The following is a 13,821-nucleotide window of genomic DNA, read 5'->3' on the forward strand; positions in this document are numbered from 1 at the left end:
AATGTAGTTTAATCTAATTACAAGTACTTGATTTCTGGAATCTGATTACGTAATCCAGATTACATGTAATCCGTTACTACCCAGCTCTGCTCATTGACATTCAATATATGAAAATATATGGTTGCATTTGATTATTTTTTACTATGCCTGAATACTACGAGATATTGTGGCTTTAAGCAAATACTGGCCACAAAAGAATGCAACATTTAAGAGTTATGGATATAGACAAAGCTTTATATGCAAATATTGGTTGTTAAGTGACCACAACACATACATCAAGAACATACAGTTTTTCTCATTCTCACGAACTAATACTCTCATCAGTTTAGATAAAAGCGTCTGCTAAAGGAATTTTTGTAAATGTACTTTAATAATTCTTCATTTTATAGTAAAAAAAATTAGACAATTTATTGTAAAATGTATATACATATATATGTACTCAAATTTATAATTGTAGACTACCAAAGGTCTAGTTCAATATACAACCAACACTCACTCCTTTACATTTTGTACAGATGTTTAGTAAAAATAAAAGTTTATAGTAATAAAAATACTGACTTTTATTGTCAATATTACAGAAAGCATTTCATAAATTCATAGATAATAATGTGTTCATCCTTTTTTGAATGTTGATGTCTTAGAAAAGTCTTTTCAGCCTTAGGACAGAATTCATAAAAATATTGAACATGGTTTTTAAAACCCTCATACTAACACCACGGTTACATCTAAAACCTAAAAGCTCTTGTGACATAACCCTAGCATAAAGTCTGATGGAGACACACTGACATTTCTTAAAATAAATTTGCTTGTTTGACTCATATCTGTCTGCTTATTTACTGAATGACTACGTTGTGTGTACATCAATCTGCAAGTAAGATAATATAATGATATTAAACCAAAGTCCAATAATCATTTAAACTTAAATATGTTATATTCTAAGACTTAAATAAATGCTTATAAACAAATATATAAATCAACTTGAAAGTTTTTGCATCAATTTATTACATTTTTAACACTTTATCCACAATAATATCACATTATATTATATCTGGTGTGTGTTTATACAGGGAGTGCAGAATTATTAGGCAAGTTGTATTTTTAAGGATTACTTTTGTTATTGTACAACTACAGTGCTCTTGGTCAATTCAAAATGTTAACAAACCCTCAAACCTGAACATTTAAATAGTGAAAGTGAAATTTTGGCTTTCTTAAGAGAATATTTCAATGTACATCATTATTAGGCAACTAATAGTGTGCAGAATTATTAGGCAACTAAATGAAAAAAAAAAAATATTTTATCATCTCACTTGTTTTTTTTCACCTGTTAAAGTGAGAATAATAAACAAACTCTACATTTACAAAAAAATAAAACAATAAAAAAAATATATATATAGACTCAGTGACCAATATAGCCACCCTTCTTTTCGATAACAGTCACAAGCCTTCCATTCACGGATTCAGTCCGTTTCTTGATCTGGTCTGAACCAACATTTTGTGCAGACGCAACCACAGCCTCCCAGACACTGTTCAGAGAGGTGTACGGTTTACCTTCACTGTAAATGTCCTGCTTAAGAAGAGATCAAAAGGTCTCAATAGGGTTTAAGTCAGGTGAAGAAGGGGCCATGTCATCAGTTTTTCACCTTTAAGGCCATTACTGGCCAGCCATGCAGTGGAGTACTTTGATGCATGTGCTGAAGCGTTGTCTTGCATAAAAAAGTCTTATTGAAAGATGCAGATTTTTTCCTGTACCACTGCTTATTAATTTATCTATAAATTTTATTATTTTTTTATTGTTTTATTAATTTTTTTGTAAATGTAGAGTTTGTTTATTATTCTCACTTTAACAGTTGAAAAAAAAACAAGTGAGATGGTAAAATCTTTGTTTTTCATTTAGTTGCCTAATAATTCTGCACACTAATAATTGCCTAATAATGATGTACATAGAAATATTCTCTTAAGAAAGCCAAAATTTTACTTTTACTACTTTTACTACTAAAATGTTCAGGTTTGAGGGTTTGTTAACATTTTGAATTGACCAAGAGCACTGTAGTTGTACAATAACAAAAGTAATCCTCAAAAATACAACTTGCCTAATAATTCTGCACTCCCTGTATGTATATATGGTTTGTGTGATATCTATAAACATAATTTTTTTTATTGTATGCTTTTTAAAAATGATGGGTTATTTTCAACCCAGCGTTGAGTCAAAAAAATGACAAACCCAAAATGTTGTTGGGTTGTTTTAACCCATTGTTTAACCCAACGCTGAATTGAAAATAACCCAGCATTTCAAGAGTGTGTGTTGTGTGATATGTATGGACACAATGTATGCATTATAAAGTTGTAAATGTTTGCGTAAACACATGTTATATGCGCATTGTAAACACAATCAAAGTAAAAAAAAAAACAGAAAGAATGGGACCTTTAAGCAGAGTTAGTGTGGATGCATGTACATTATGTTGCAGTACATTACATGTATTTATGAGATAAATGATTGACCTGACATCTTTGCTGAGCAGAGAGCTAATAAAATCCTTTGCTAGGTCAGTGATATCTTCGAAGCTCTCCTCATCAAACTCCCATTGTGCTGCTGTTACAAGAGACAAAGGGATTCACCACTCAGCCTACATTGGGGACAAAATCAAAGACTGAGATCTATCAAAAACAATGCAATTGCATGATTAACCACTAGGGGGCGGCAAGTGCTTGACTGCTTTAAGCACAAAACCTGCACTACAACATTCCATACAGACGTTGTGTGAACTCACAAGAGTTAACTTTTGAAAAAGAGTTAACTTAACTTAAATAACATTTAGTATTTAACCACAAGAAGTAGGCATTTCATTTGATATTTAATTCATTTGATATTCATTTGATCCAGCAAGACATCACTGGTGAACTGCCTTCGCACAGGTCAGTCGGGCCATCTCTCTAACATGGACCTTCAAACAATCTAATGGAGCTACAAACTGAGGTGGAGCCGTCAAGAACAAAACATTTGAAAAATTACACATAAGAAATTTGGGTAACACTTTATTTTACTGTGTCTTTGTTACACATGCTACACGTAATTATTTTAGTAATTACAGTTAATTAATATGCATAATTACATGCAAATAACCCTAAACCAAACCCTAATCCTGACCCCAACCCTATAGTAAGTACATGTTGTTAAAGCGTAACTAAACCCCTGTTCAGAGTCTGACTCCACCCACTGTTAATATTTGAAAAATGCAAGAAAAGTGGGCAGATCCCAACGGAGATAGAGGGGACGAACTAAGCTCATACCAAGTGTGTGGTGAGATGGTAACAAGGGCGTGGTGAGCTTGAACCTGCTTACGTCACAAGTTACTTTTTGGACCCAACATCCAATAGGAAAATTCAACTGCAGTAGCCACTGTTCAACCTGAAGAGCGCAGCACTCAGACGTTTTTACACCATATATTGTAGTATTGAAACACTTTATATCCAAATGTCAAAAAACTTACTAAAATCAATGAACAGCACTAATAAAGCATCATTCTTACAGATCATTAACTAAAAAAAGTTGGTTTAGGGTTTAGTTACTCTTTAATGATTTTTACTTACTACTTAAATGCTTAATTACACTGTAACAGTAATACCATAAAATAAAGTGTGACCGAAATTTGTCATCAATTGTAAGTGATGTTTAAATGGAGTTTTTTGCTCAGGTCTTCTGCTTTCCTTTAAATATGAGATTTGAAAAATATGAAATTTCTTTTTAATATTTAACGCTTTTTAACACTTGCAAATTCAAATCAGTACAGTTAAATTCATTGAACTGGTATTGATTTTAATCTGCTTATACTGTTGATAACCTCAAAGGTCAATTGTTAGACTGCGAAGAATGACCACAGATGGTAAATGGACTGCATTTATATAGCGCTTTTAACAGACCTATGGCCATCCAAAGCACTTTACAATTTGCCTCACATTCACCCATTCACACACCGACGGCGGTGTCAGCCATGCAAGGCGCCATCCAGGTCGTCGGGAGCAGCTGGGGTTAGGTGTCTTGCTCAAGGACACTTCGACACTTGGTCCGGTGGAGCCGGGGATTGAACCACCAACCTTCCGGTTTGTAGATGTCATGCCCAGGGGCTGGCGGGTAATAGGCTAAGCCACGCCCCTTCTCAACTTCCACCTCGAGGAGGTCCCCAAAACCAGCCCAATGACCAGACAACAACGAGGACAGGTAAGTATAAAATAATATTTATTTATTAAATATTTAAAATGTACTGGGGATTGGGGAAAGGGGAATTAAAACTAAAGTCTGGCTCTGCCCTCCAGGGGGGCCACGGCCAAGTGAGTGACAGGGGGAGGGGACGTCGAAGAACAGGCTTCTGCCTGGTTCCTTCTGCCCGTGGCGCCCTCCTCTTCCTTCCTGGAGGCAGAATAAAAGTAAAATGAGTGTTGGCGTTAATTTCTCCTGTCTGCGTACCTGTATTGCGCTTCGCGGCACTTCACCGCTCGGACTCGTACAACTCTTTGTCGTCTGCTCACTCTCCTTCCCTCTCTTTCCCAGGCAGTGGCTGGGACATAAAGGACACGATTAATCTGACTGGATGGCTCTCACCTCTTCGCTGGCTACAGCTCTTGGTAAGTGCAGTTTCTCTCACAGCTCGTTCTCTTAGTGCTCACTCTTGTTCTCTCTCTCCACAGGCAGCAGCTGGGACACAAGGACACAATTTATCTGACTTGGGTGGCTCTCACCTCTTCGCTGGCTACAGCTCTTGGTAAGTGCAGGTTTTCTCACAGCTCGTTCTCTTAGTGCTCACTCTTGTTCTCTTTCCCCACAGGCAGCAGCTGGGACACAAGGACACAATTAATCTGACTTGGATGGCTCTCACCTCTTTCCGGGCGTAACGTACTGTAAGTACGGGGTTTCAACAGTGGCTCCTCTCAGGCCAATGTACACAGCACACTCTTCGTCTCTGTCGATCAACGGGCTTAACAGGTTAGTATACAACTTTACAGGGTGGCGGACTTACGACAGCTCGTATCCACAGTGTGTCAGATGGGCAGTGGTTCCTATATGACGCCGGGGACAAACCCTCTCAGCGAGCACGTTGGTCTGCAGAGGGGCGGGAACGTCACACCGTCTCACCGGGTCGAGCGCTGCCCTTTCCTCGCTACCCGTTGGGCGATCGAACACTGGACAGGGGCGCCCTTTCGTAGAGACCTCGGGGCGGCGGATCTCCTTCGCCTCTAGCTCTGCGACAATGGAAAATCACACAGTTAAGGTATCAATGTTAATAGCCCGAAGTCATACTCACACACTACCAACTTTTCAGTTCTTCACCACCACTCTATAAAGTCCGCCAAGTGTTCAGCTGGGAAATCACTCCAGGATACCACACCTTTGTTTAAAGCTGAAACACACTCACAGCATAAATATCTACAGGTTTCTCTAGGGCCGTTAGCCTCTTCGTCTTGCCTCGACGAAATGAGTGAAGGCGGGGGTACGTCTGACAAGACACACAGCAATTGCACAGCAATCCACAGCAATACACAGCACCACTTCAAAGTGAAAGTTTCTACAGCACAAGGACTCACCCACCACACTCAGGTGCACACAAGGGACGCCCGTCTTCCTCTACTTCGCTCTGGCCGAATACGGCGATGGATAACACGGCCTAATTGTTTGTTTCGTCGCTGTAGTTGCTTCGTAAAAAGGACCTTTCGGCTCACCCACCACGCTATCTCAGGGGTAGGGCCGCCCTCCTTCTCCTGGAGGTACTCAGAGAAATTACAAGTCAAAATATACAATTCGTTCCAATGGAATAGTTTTGTTACTCACGGCTGCTGCACTTCCTTCGTCCCACGTTTCTCTGCGTGGATCCACGCTGCAAACACTCCAAATGCACTGACAGGGCGGGTTCGTTCTCCCACCGGTATGCCACACTTCCGGTAAATCACCACTTCTCCACAGGTGTCTACTCACAACAATACGTTTCCTTCTCCTTTGTTTCTCTTCCTAGATGTCGGCATTCGTTCGTTCTTCAACCTATAAGGTTTTCTGTATCTCCATCAACATCCATCAACAGCACAAGAAAGAGAGAGAGAGCATAAATAGCTACCAACAGCGTACCGGGCGAGCACAACTCAGCACTTCAATACACACCAACAGAACCCCTCTTCGGGGTGCTCCTTTAAAAGATCCACAGCTTGCCTTTCTTTCGCCTCCTGTGGCTCTGTCCTCTTTCCGCTCGCTTCCAGCGATCCCCGGATCAACAGAGCCTTCAGGCTCTTCAAAAGGTGCGTGTCTTCAATCTGCCCTTGGCAAAGGAGCTTTCCCCGTGTCAGTCGCTTCTCATTTGTGTCTCTGCAGAGCTATTTATGTGGCTCATCCTCACACAGCCTCCAATCACAAGTTGCTGCCTTAATTCCTTGCACCTGTAGCTAATAAGGTCCTGATAGCGTTGCCCTGGAAACCAGGAAGTACTGGTGTGCCCTTAAAAATTTGGTCCGGGTGGAAACCATCTTCGGGCGGAACCAAGTTTCGCCAATTTCGGTTCCGCCCTATAAAAGTCACCCTGTGACATAGACAACCTACATGAACCACTGAGCCACTGCCGCCCCAGATGTGTTATTTAGTCTCTATTTTTCTCCTTTTTTATTGCACAAAATCTAACGGTAAATTGTCACTGTTTAGGCAGCACAGACTTTTTTATATGTATTTAAAGGCGGAGTCCACGATTTTTGAAAGCCAATGTTGATATTTGAAATCACCTAAACAAACACGCCCCTACCCCAATAGAATCTGGACCTTCTGCTGATAGACCCGCCCCACACATACGCAACCCGGCAAGGATCACGGTTAGTAGACGCGCACCATACTGCTGATTGGCTATAAGTGTGTTTTGGTAGTCGGCCCATCTCCTTTTCCAAAGCGTTTTTCAAACATCGTGGACTCTGCCTTTAATAGTGAAATTTTAATTTATCTATAAATTAAAGGTCAATCAAACCTAAACCATGAGCTTAACCAGTAAACAATTTGATCTCTCAGTGAAGTCACTATGAGCTCACAAGATCCTCATAATGTTGTCACAATGTGTGGGTCACAGTGATCTAAAAGCAGAGGTGTCAAGTAACGAAGTACAAATACTTCATTACAATACTTAAGTAGATATTTTGGGTATCTATACTTTACTTGAGTAATTATTTTTCAGACGACTTTTTACTTCTACTCCTTACATTTTCACGCAATTATCTCTACTTTCTACTCCTTACATTTTAAAAATCGCCTCGTTACTTCTTTTAATTTCGGCTTGTTTTCTTTTTTTACATTCCGGCTTGTCATCGTTAAAAAAAAAAAACCTATCTTGATAAATTGCATCATCCGGATGAATGCGAATGTGGTGGGATGAGAAGTATAAACAGACACCAGTCCGACACGTTATTGGTTTGTACGCAATCCCCGCCTTACGCAATCCCCGCCCCCCCCAGCGGACTGCAGATGATCTAAAGTTTGTTCGATAGCGCTGCAAAGATAAACTTAAAAGAACCGCGAGAGCGATTAGAAAGCATGCGAAGCAGTTGGAGCAGTTTGCTCTCGCGATGCTTTGATATCATCCGCCATCCGTTTGTACAGTAACAGAACGCGGCATTCTGCCTTCAAATGGAAAAGGACGAAATAAAACTCGCGGATCACTTTCAGGTCAGTTCACATTCACAAGCCTGTGTAAATGTATAGCTGGCTGCTGACACCAACGCATCTGTGTGATTTAAATAGTATAACAATGTACCAATTTATATCATGTAACTTCAGTTGTTCAACTTAAATGACATTGTGCTGCGTTGCGTTTTGAAGCATGGCAAAGATATCTATGCTAAAGACATCTGTTGTTTTGTAATAACTGCCCTAAATTTTATTTGCATTAACAAAACCTACTTAGCTAAATGCTTGAGTGTTAAATCAATCAAACAAATAACCATACATACCAACTTTTGCTTTTGTTACTAGACATCAGCTGTTTCCTTAAACCTGACTTTTAATTTACTTACAAGAAAGACAGTCTTCAAAATTACTTGGATTTACACTGACATGTAAGATCAGCTTTGTCACATTAGATTAAGCTGAAGTCCATTAGCTACACTGGTACAGATGCAGAAATATAGGCTTTAATATATAATTGCATATGTGTGTAATTGTAGATTGTATTGCTGTCAAAATACAATTATAAATGATAACAATAGCATATTTCTATCCTCACACATACTATAGTTTGTTGTTTTTTAACTAGAGAGGGCACCACTGTAAAAGTTTGGCCAGCAGCGGCCCTGCTCTGAATTTTGACTTTTTGCACCATTATAATATTTGAATATTTATATATAATGCTCAGTAGTACACATATAAGGTTCTTTAATGCAGTGGTTATGAAACCATTTTTTTTGCGGCCTCCCTTGTGTACAGTGGATTCCTTCACAGCCCCCCCCCCCAAAAAAAAATGTATGACTTAAATCATTCTAAAACATAAATTTTGAGTTAAACAAAACATGTTAAATTATACAAATGTATTGATTTTGTTTAGTAGCCTTATTGTTCTGAGGTTTAATTACACAGAATTTATAATAAAGTAATGTATTTCATGAAATATTATAAAACTGGGGCCCCTGGCACCATCTCGCGGCCCCCAGTTTGAGAACTGCTTTAATGTACTTGTTTGCATTGTACTAAAATGCGTTCATTTTTAATGGGCATATACCGTATGCAGTTGAAACAGATATAGCCTAGTGCAGGGGTAGGCAACATGGAGTTCTGATGTCCTGCAGAGTGTAGCTCCAGGTCTAATCAAAAGCCCCTGAAAAAGTCACCTGAAACTACAGGTAGCCAAGGTTTTGTAAGGGTTGGAGCTAAAATTTGCAGGACATCGGCACTCCAGGACTGACATTGCATACCCCTGGCCCTAGTGCATCCCACGTTTTTTAACATTAACATTTTAATATAACACTATAGTTATTATGGCCTTTAGAAACATGTTTTAGAGGAGATAGGGTAGTACACAAAAGGCCCCTGTGGTGCGGCCTAGGCTTTTTTCCGTAATGACATTTTTTTCCTTACATTACTTTTACTTTTATACTTTAAGTAGTTTTGAAACCAGTACTTTTTCACTTTTACTTGAGTAAAAAGCTTGAGTTGATACTTCAACTTCTACAAAAGTCTTTTTAAACTCTAGTATCTATACTTTTACTTGAGTAATGAATATGAGTACTTTTGACACCACTGTCTAAAAGTGTAACCAGACTGCGCACTCACTGTGAGCTCATACTACACATAAAGCACATGATATACGAAGTTCCAGATGTCGCTCAGAGCGCTAATATAGGTTTGCTAAATGAAAACATGTTGCCGAGACGTCAGCATTTAATGCAAATGATATCCAGCCAATAAAAGAAAATGTGAGAGAGACATGATTGTCTCTGCATTTAACCCATTCACTGAACAGTGAATCATCCACTCAAATCATGAACAACTTCTGTCAAGTCTGACTTTCTAACCACTAGGCCACAATGCTTCGACAAAACTAATTTGTGAGTCCCGGTCACTTTTACCTCCAATCTGTGTGAGCTTTCTAAAACCTTTATTTAGGCTTCTTGATGTCATAACGTTGTTGTTGACATTTTATATTGTATTACACACCATGTATATGACTGTAAAAAACGCTGTGTAGAAAGTGTCCTAAATTTGATCCTATGATCATTCCTATAATATTTCTTAGAAATCATAGGTAAGAGGGGTGACGTTCTGCTCTTGGGCCAACATTTTCCAGACATGTGTGCTGTCCTGGTATAACAAAATGAGTGTGCCGTTCCCCTAAAATTATGACCATAGTATGAGCTCACTGTGAGTGTAGAACGACTTCACATCATGACAGTATGAGCTCACTGTGAGTGTACTGTGACCTCACATTGTGACCATAGTATGAGCGCACATGCACAGTGAGTGTGGTATGACCTCACATCATGAGCTATTGTCACTATGTGAGGTCACGCCACACTCACTGTGCACTCATACCATGAACTCAACATTTTAAATTCACAATGAGCTCAAATATAACCGACACTGCGATTATCACGGTATGAGAATGGTGTGACATCACTGTGATCCTCCAGTATCCACCTTTCCCTAGTGAGATATAAAGAAGAATTCCCCCCTTTAGTTTTGTATTGCCTCCTTTTAACCTGCTCAACATTTTAAAATAAAAATAAGCTCACATATAGCTCATACTGTGATTATCACGGTATGAGAATGGTGTGACGTTACTGTGATCATCGCATGATCTCACGTGTTGACTGGGTATGTCATATTAAAAAGTGAACATTGACTGTAACCCTTTTTCTGTAACATTTTCTGTTCATAAAACAGTGCACAACTTAATAAAACTGAAAACCTTTATTGATCGCTTTAGTTTGCCTGTATTTTTATACAAAGTTTACTTGCATATTTATGTTTTAGGTACATTCTTGGGGTAAAAAATCTCCAAACCATATTGTTATTTTTTAGTTGCAAAGTCTAAGAAAAAATAAAGTCCTGAAATGGGAAGCATGTAGCAAACATGTAATAGATATAAAACTGCTTTTAAAGAGATGAGAATGTAAATGCATATTTAGTATTCTTATGTATTAAATGTTACAATTGAACAGGGTTAAAGCTATTTTATTTATAGTCCCAATTTTGTCATAATTTAAATGAAGTGCGATTCACAGTTAATATAATATAAGATTAACAGATATAATTCTGAAATACAGATGAGCAACGTGTAGCCATTATATTCAGTCTTCCTGTGTTATAAAAAAAGACCAGCGGTGCTAAGAATTCAGCAATTTGGACGAATAACAAAACTGGTAAAGCCTGACATGGCAAATCTTCCCATTCAATCTTCATTATTGCAGCGTAAATTAATAAACAGCTGCGAGGAAGGCAGTAAAATGATAATATAATCATGCTGTTCAAAATGAACCAGACAGCACGCCGTTTCGTTTTATCCATTTTTGAGGTTTGGCTGCTTTTTCCAGGCCCAAAAGTGCGTAAGGTTATCACCATAAATATGCAGCAAAAGAAGTTAATGGGCATTGTGGCGTATAAAGACGTCAGGGTCAACGGATCATACATACTAATATTAAAGATGACTTCTACGATCCAAAAGGTAATGGAATACAGCCAAATCAATGTACAGTATATGTGTGCCATTTTTTTCTTTGTGGAAATCTTCTGGCCCACATACGCTATGAACCACAGCCATGTACATATCTACCACCATGCCAGCAAAAAAGAAGGCTGCTCCGATCAGACTGGTGTTATGAAAGGCCATGATGTATTCCTGTCTGATTCCTGTTACTTCTCCAACGTTACGAACAATGGTGAGCAGATTTCCGATGTAATAGAAAAAATGTAGGCAGCATAGATGGAAAAAAAAGATCTCGCTCATGGAAAAGGGAGATGAATTTGAAGGTGTCCGGCATTGTCTCTGTAGTAGATCTGCAATCACACAAAAGGTTATTGGGAGATTAACAACAACCATTAGGATATCAAGAACAGCAAGGGCTGGATGGTAAGATCCTGTGCAAAGCTGGTTAGGAGATGAAATGTTTGACAAATTCCTATTTGCACCCAAAAGGGTGTCGATGGAAGAGTTGTTTGTTGTCCACATCTCCATTCTTTCATCTGATGCCAAGTGTGGTGCTCCATGAAGGTGGAGTTGAAGAGACAGATTTTTATAGCAGGACATTTGTCCATATTTTGTCTGTCACCTTGGAAATGTTGTAGATTTGCATTATGGAGATCATTCGCCCATTTGCAAAACCAGATTATTTACAACTTTCTGCTTCACATAATACACCTGCTTCATTTATACACCATAATTTGACTTAAAGAGACAACCACACTGAGACCACCATGAATGTTGGTTAATGCTGGCGGACCGGAATATCTATATGTGAAAACCCAGCTAATGTCTTTTATCTAATTATTTTTTATTAACTGTTTTCTACATGAATCCATTCTAATGGTAAAATATAGCCTTGATATCTTTAATATTGACCAATGTCAATTAATGTAAAATCAATGAGTGAAATCAAACTTTGATGCTCCTAATTTCATTAGTAGATTGAGACTTTAGTCTGGATTTGGTCACCAGCATGGACACAGAACAACATGACTGTTGAAGGGAATAAGGAAGCATGCCAAATGAATTCAGCCTGTCTGGATAGCATGTTGCTAGTTGGGTTTGGGTTAAAAGAGCTGTCTCATTGTTACAATCCAGGTGGATATGGAGAAACAGTCATGCCAATATCCAAACACTACACAATGTAATGCAAATAACAATACTAACAATAAAAGCCAGGGAAACAGATACCGCTAGAAAAAAGTGGTTATGTTGCACCGTAGTAATGTTGATCTATTACTATGGTTTATGACCCACGCAAACACTGAGTTTGACATGGCAGTAGTAAGTGTATATTCATAAGGATAGACCATATTGCTTTCTGTCCTGCACATTGCCGGTGTAAATTCTAGATGAATTTACATGACACCAAAGTTTAAAATGTAATTTACATATCAGTAAATGTGTTTAAATCATATGATTTATTATGAATTATGATTATACAGAAACAAATCATGTTTATAATATTTGCTGTTCTGGCAAGCAATTATTAAATCTATTTTCTTTTGCATTGAACTAACTCAATGACATTCAACATATGAAAATATATGGGTTCATTTGATTATTTTGCAATGTCTGATTATTACGATATATCGTAACTTGAGAAAGCACATTTAAAGCTTCCGTTTTTAGGCAAATACTGGCTACAAAAGAATGCAACATTTAAGAGTTATGCATATAGATATAGCTTTTATGCAAATACTAAGTGACCACAACATGTTCCTGTAGTTAAAGTGGCACGTACAACATCAAAACATATTGTTTTTCTCATTCTCTCGATCTTTGCAAATAATACTTTAATTTTCAAGTTACTTTGGTTAACCGATTGTAAATGTACTGTAATACCAACATTTTATTTTTGTGAAAATTAGACAAATTACTGTAAAATGTCTGAGCTGCCAATCGATTAAAATAATTATTTAGATTAATTGCATGATTGTCATGAGTTAACTCCTGATTAATCACAAACTAATCGCACATTTTTATCTGTTCTAAATGTACCTTAATTTAACACTTTTCAAGTTTTTAATATATTCTAAACAACATGGGTGTGGACAAATATAGAAGCTTTATGCAAATGTATGTCTACACCAACCTCTTTACATTTTCGACAGAACCATCAGCCATTGTTTTGTATATGAATTTTCCTTTTCGTTCTTCATTTCTCTTTGCTGCTGCATCATTTGTGACCAGTGCTGGCAAATTGAGTCGGAATGAGTACATTTTTAAAAATGAGTTATTTATATATATAAAAAACCCTTAAAAACAATGCATGATTTGTTGGAATCTGACACCTGTTTGAAGTTAATTTTGAGAAAAATCCAAAATTACCACAAAAATGACCACATCTATACCTTAAACTCACTGGTAAAACTAATAGATTTGGCACACACAAAGTCAAAAACAATATCAATATATGTTAAACTTTTTTCTTTCTTTATTGTTTGATTGACATTGAGACAGACAGCTTTATCTATTGTGATCTATTGTATGTAATGCAAGGATATAAATGTTACACATCAGCTATTTTCCCCAACAGTTAACCAAACATTCACTGTAGTGGTTTAATGGTAAAAGCTAATGGTTCCTATTGGTATTTTAATGGAAACCATTAGAATTTTCTGTAATGGTT

The sequence above is a fragment of the Misgurnus anguillicaudatus genome, chromosome 19, assembly GCF_027580225.2.
Source record: "Misgurnus anguillicaudatus chromosome 19, ASM2758022v2, whole genome shotgun sequence".
Taxonomy (NCBI): domain Eukaryota; kingdom Metazoa; phylum Chordata; class Actinopteri; order Cypriniformes; family Cobitidae; genus Misgurnus; species Misgurnus anguillicaudatus.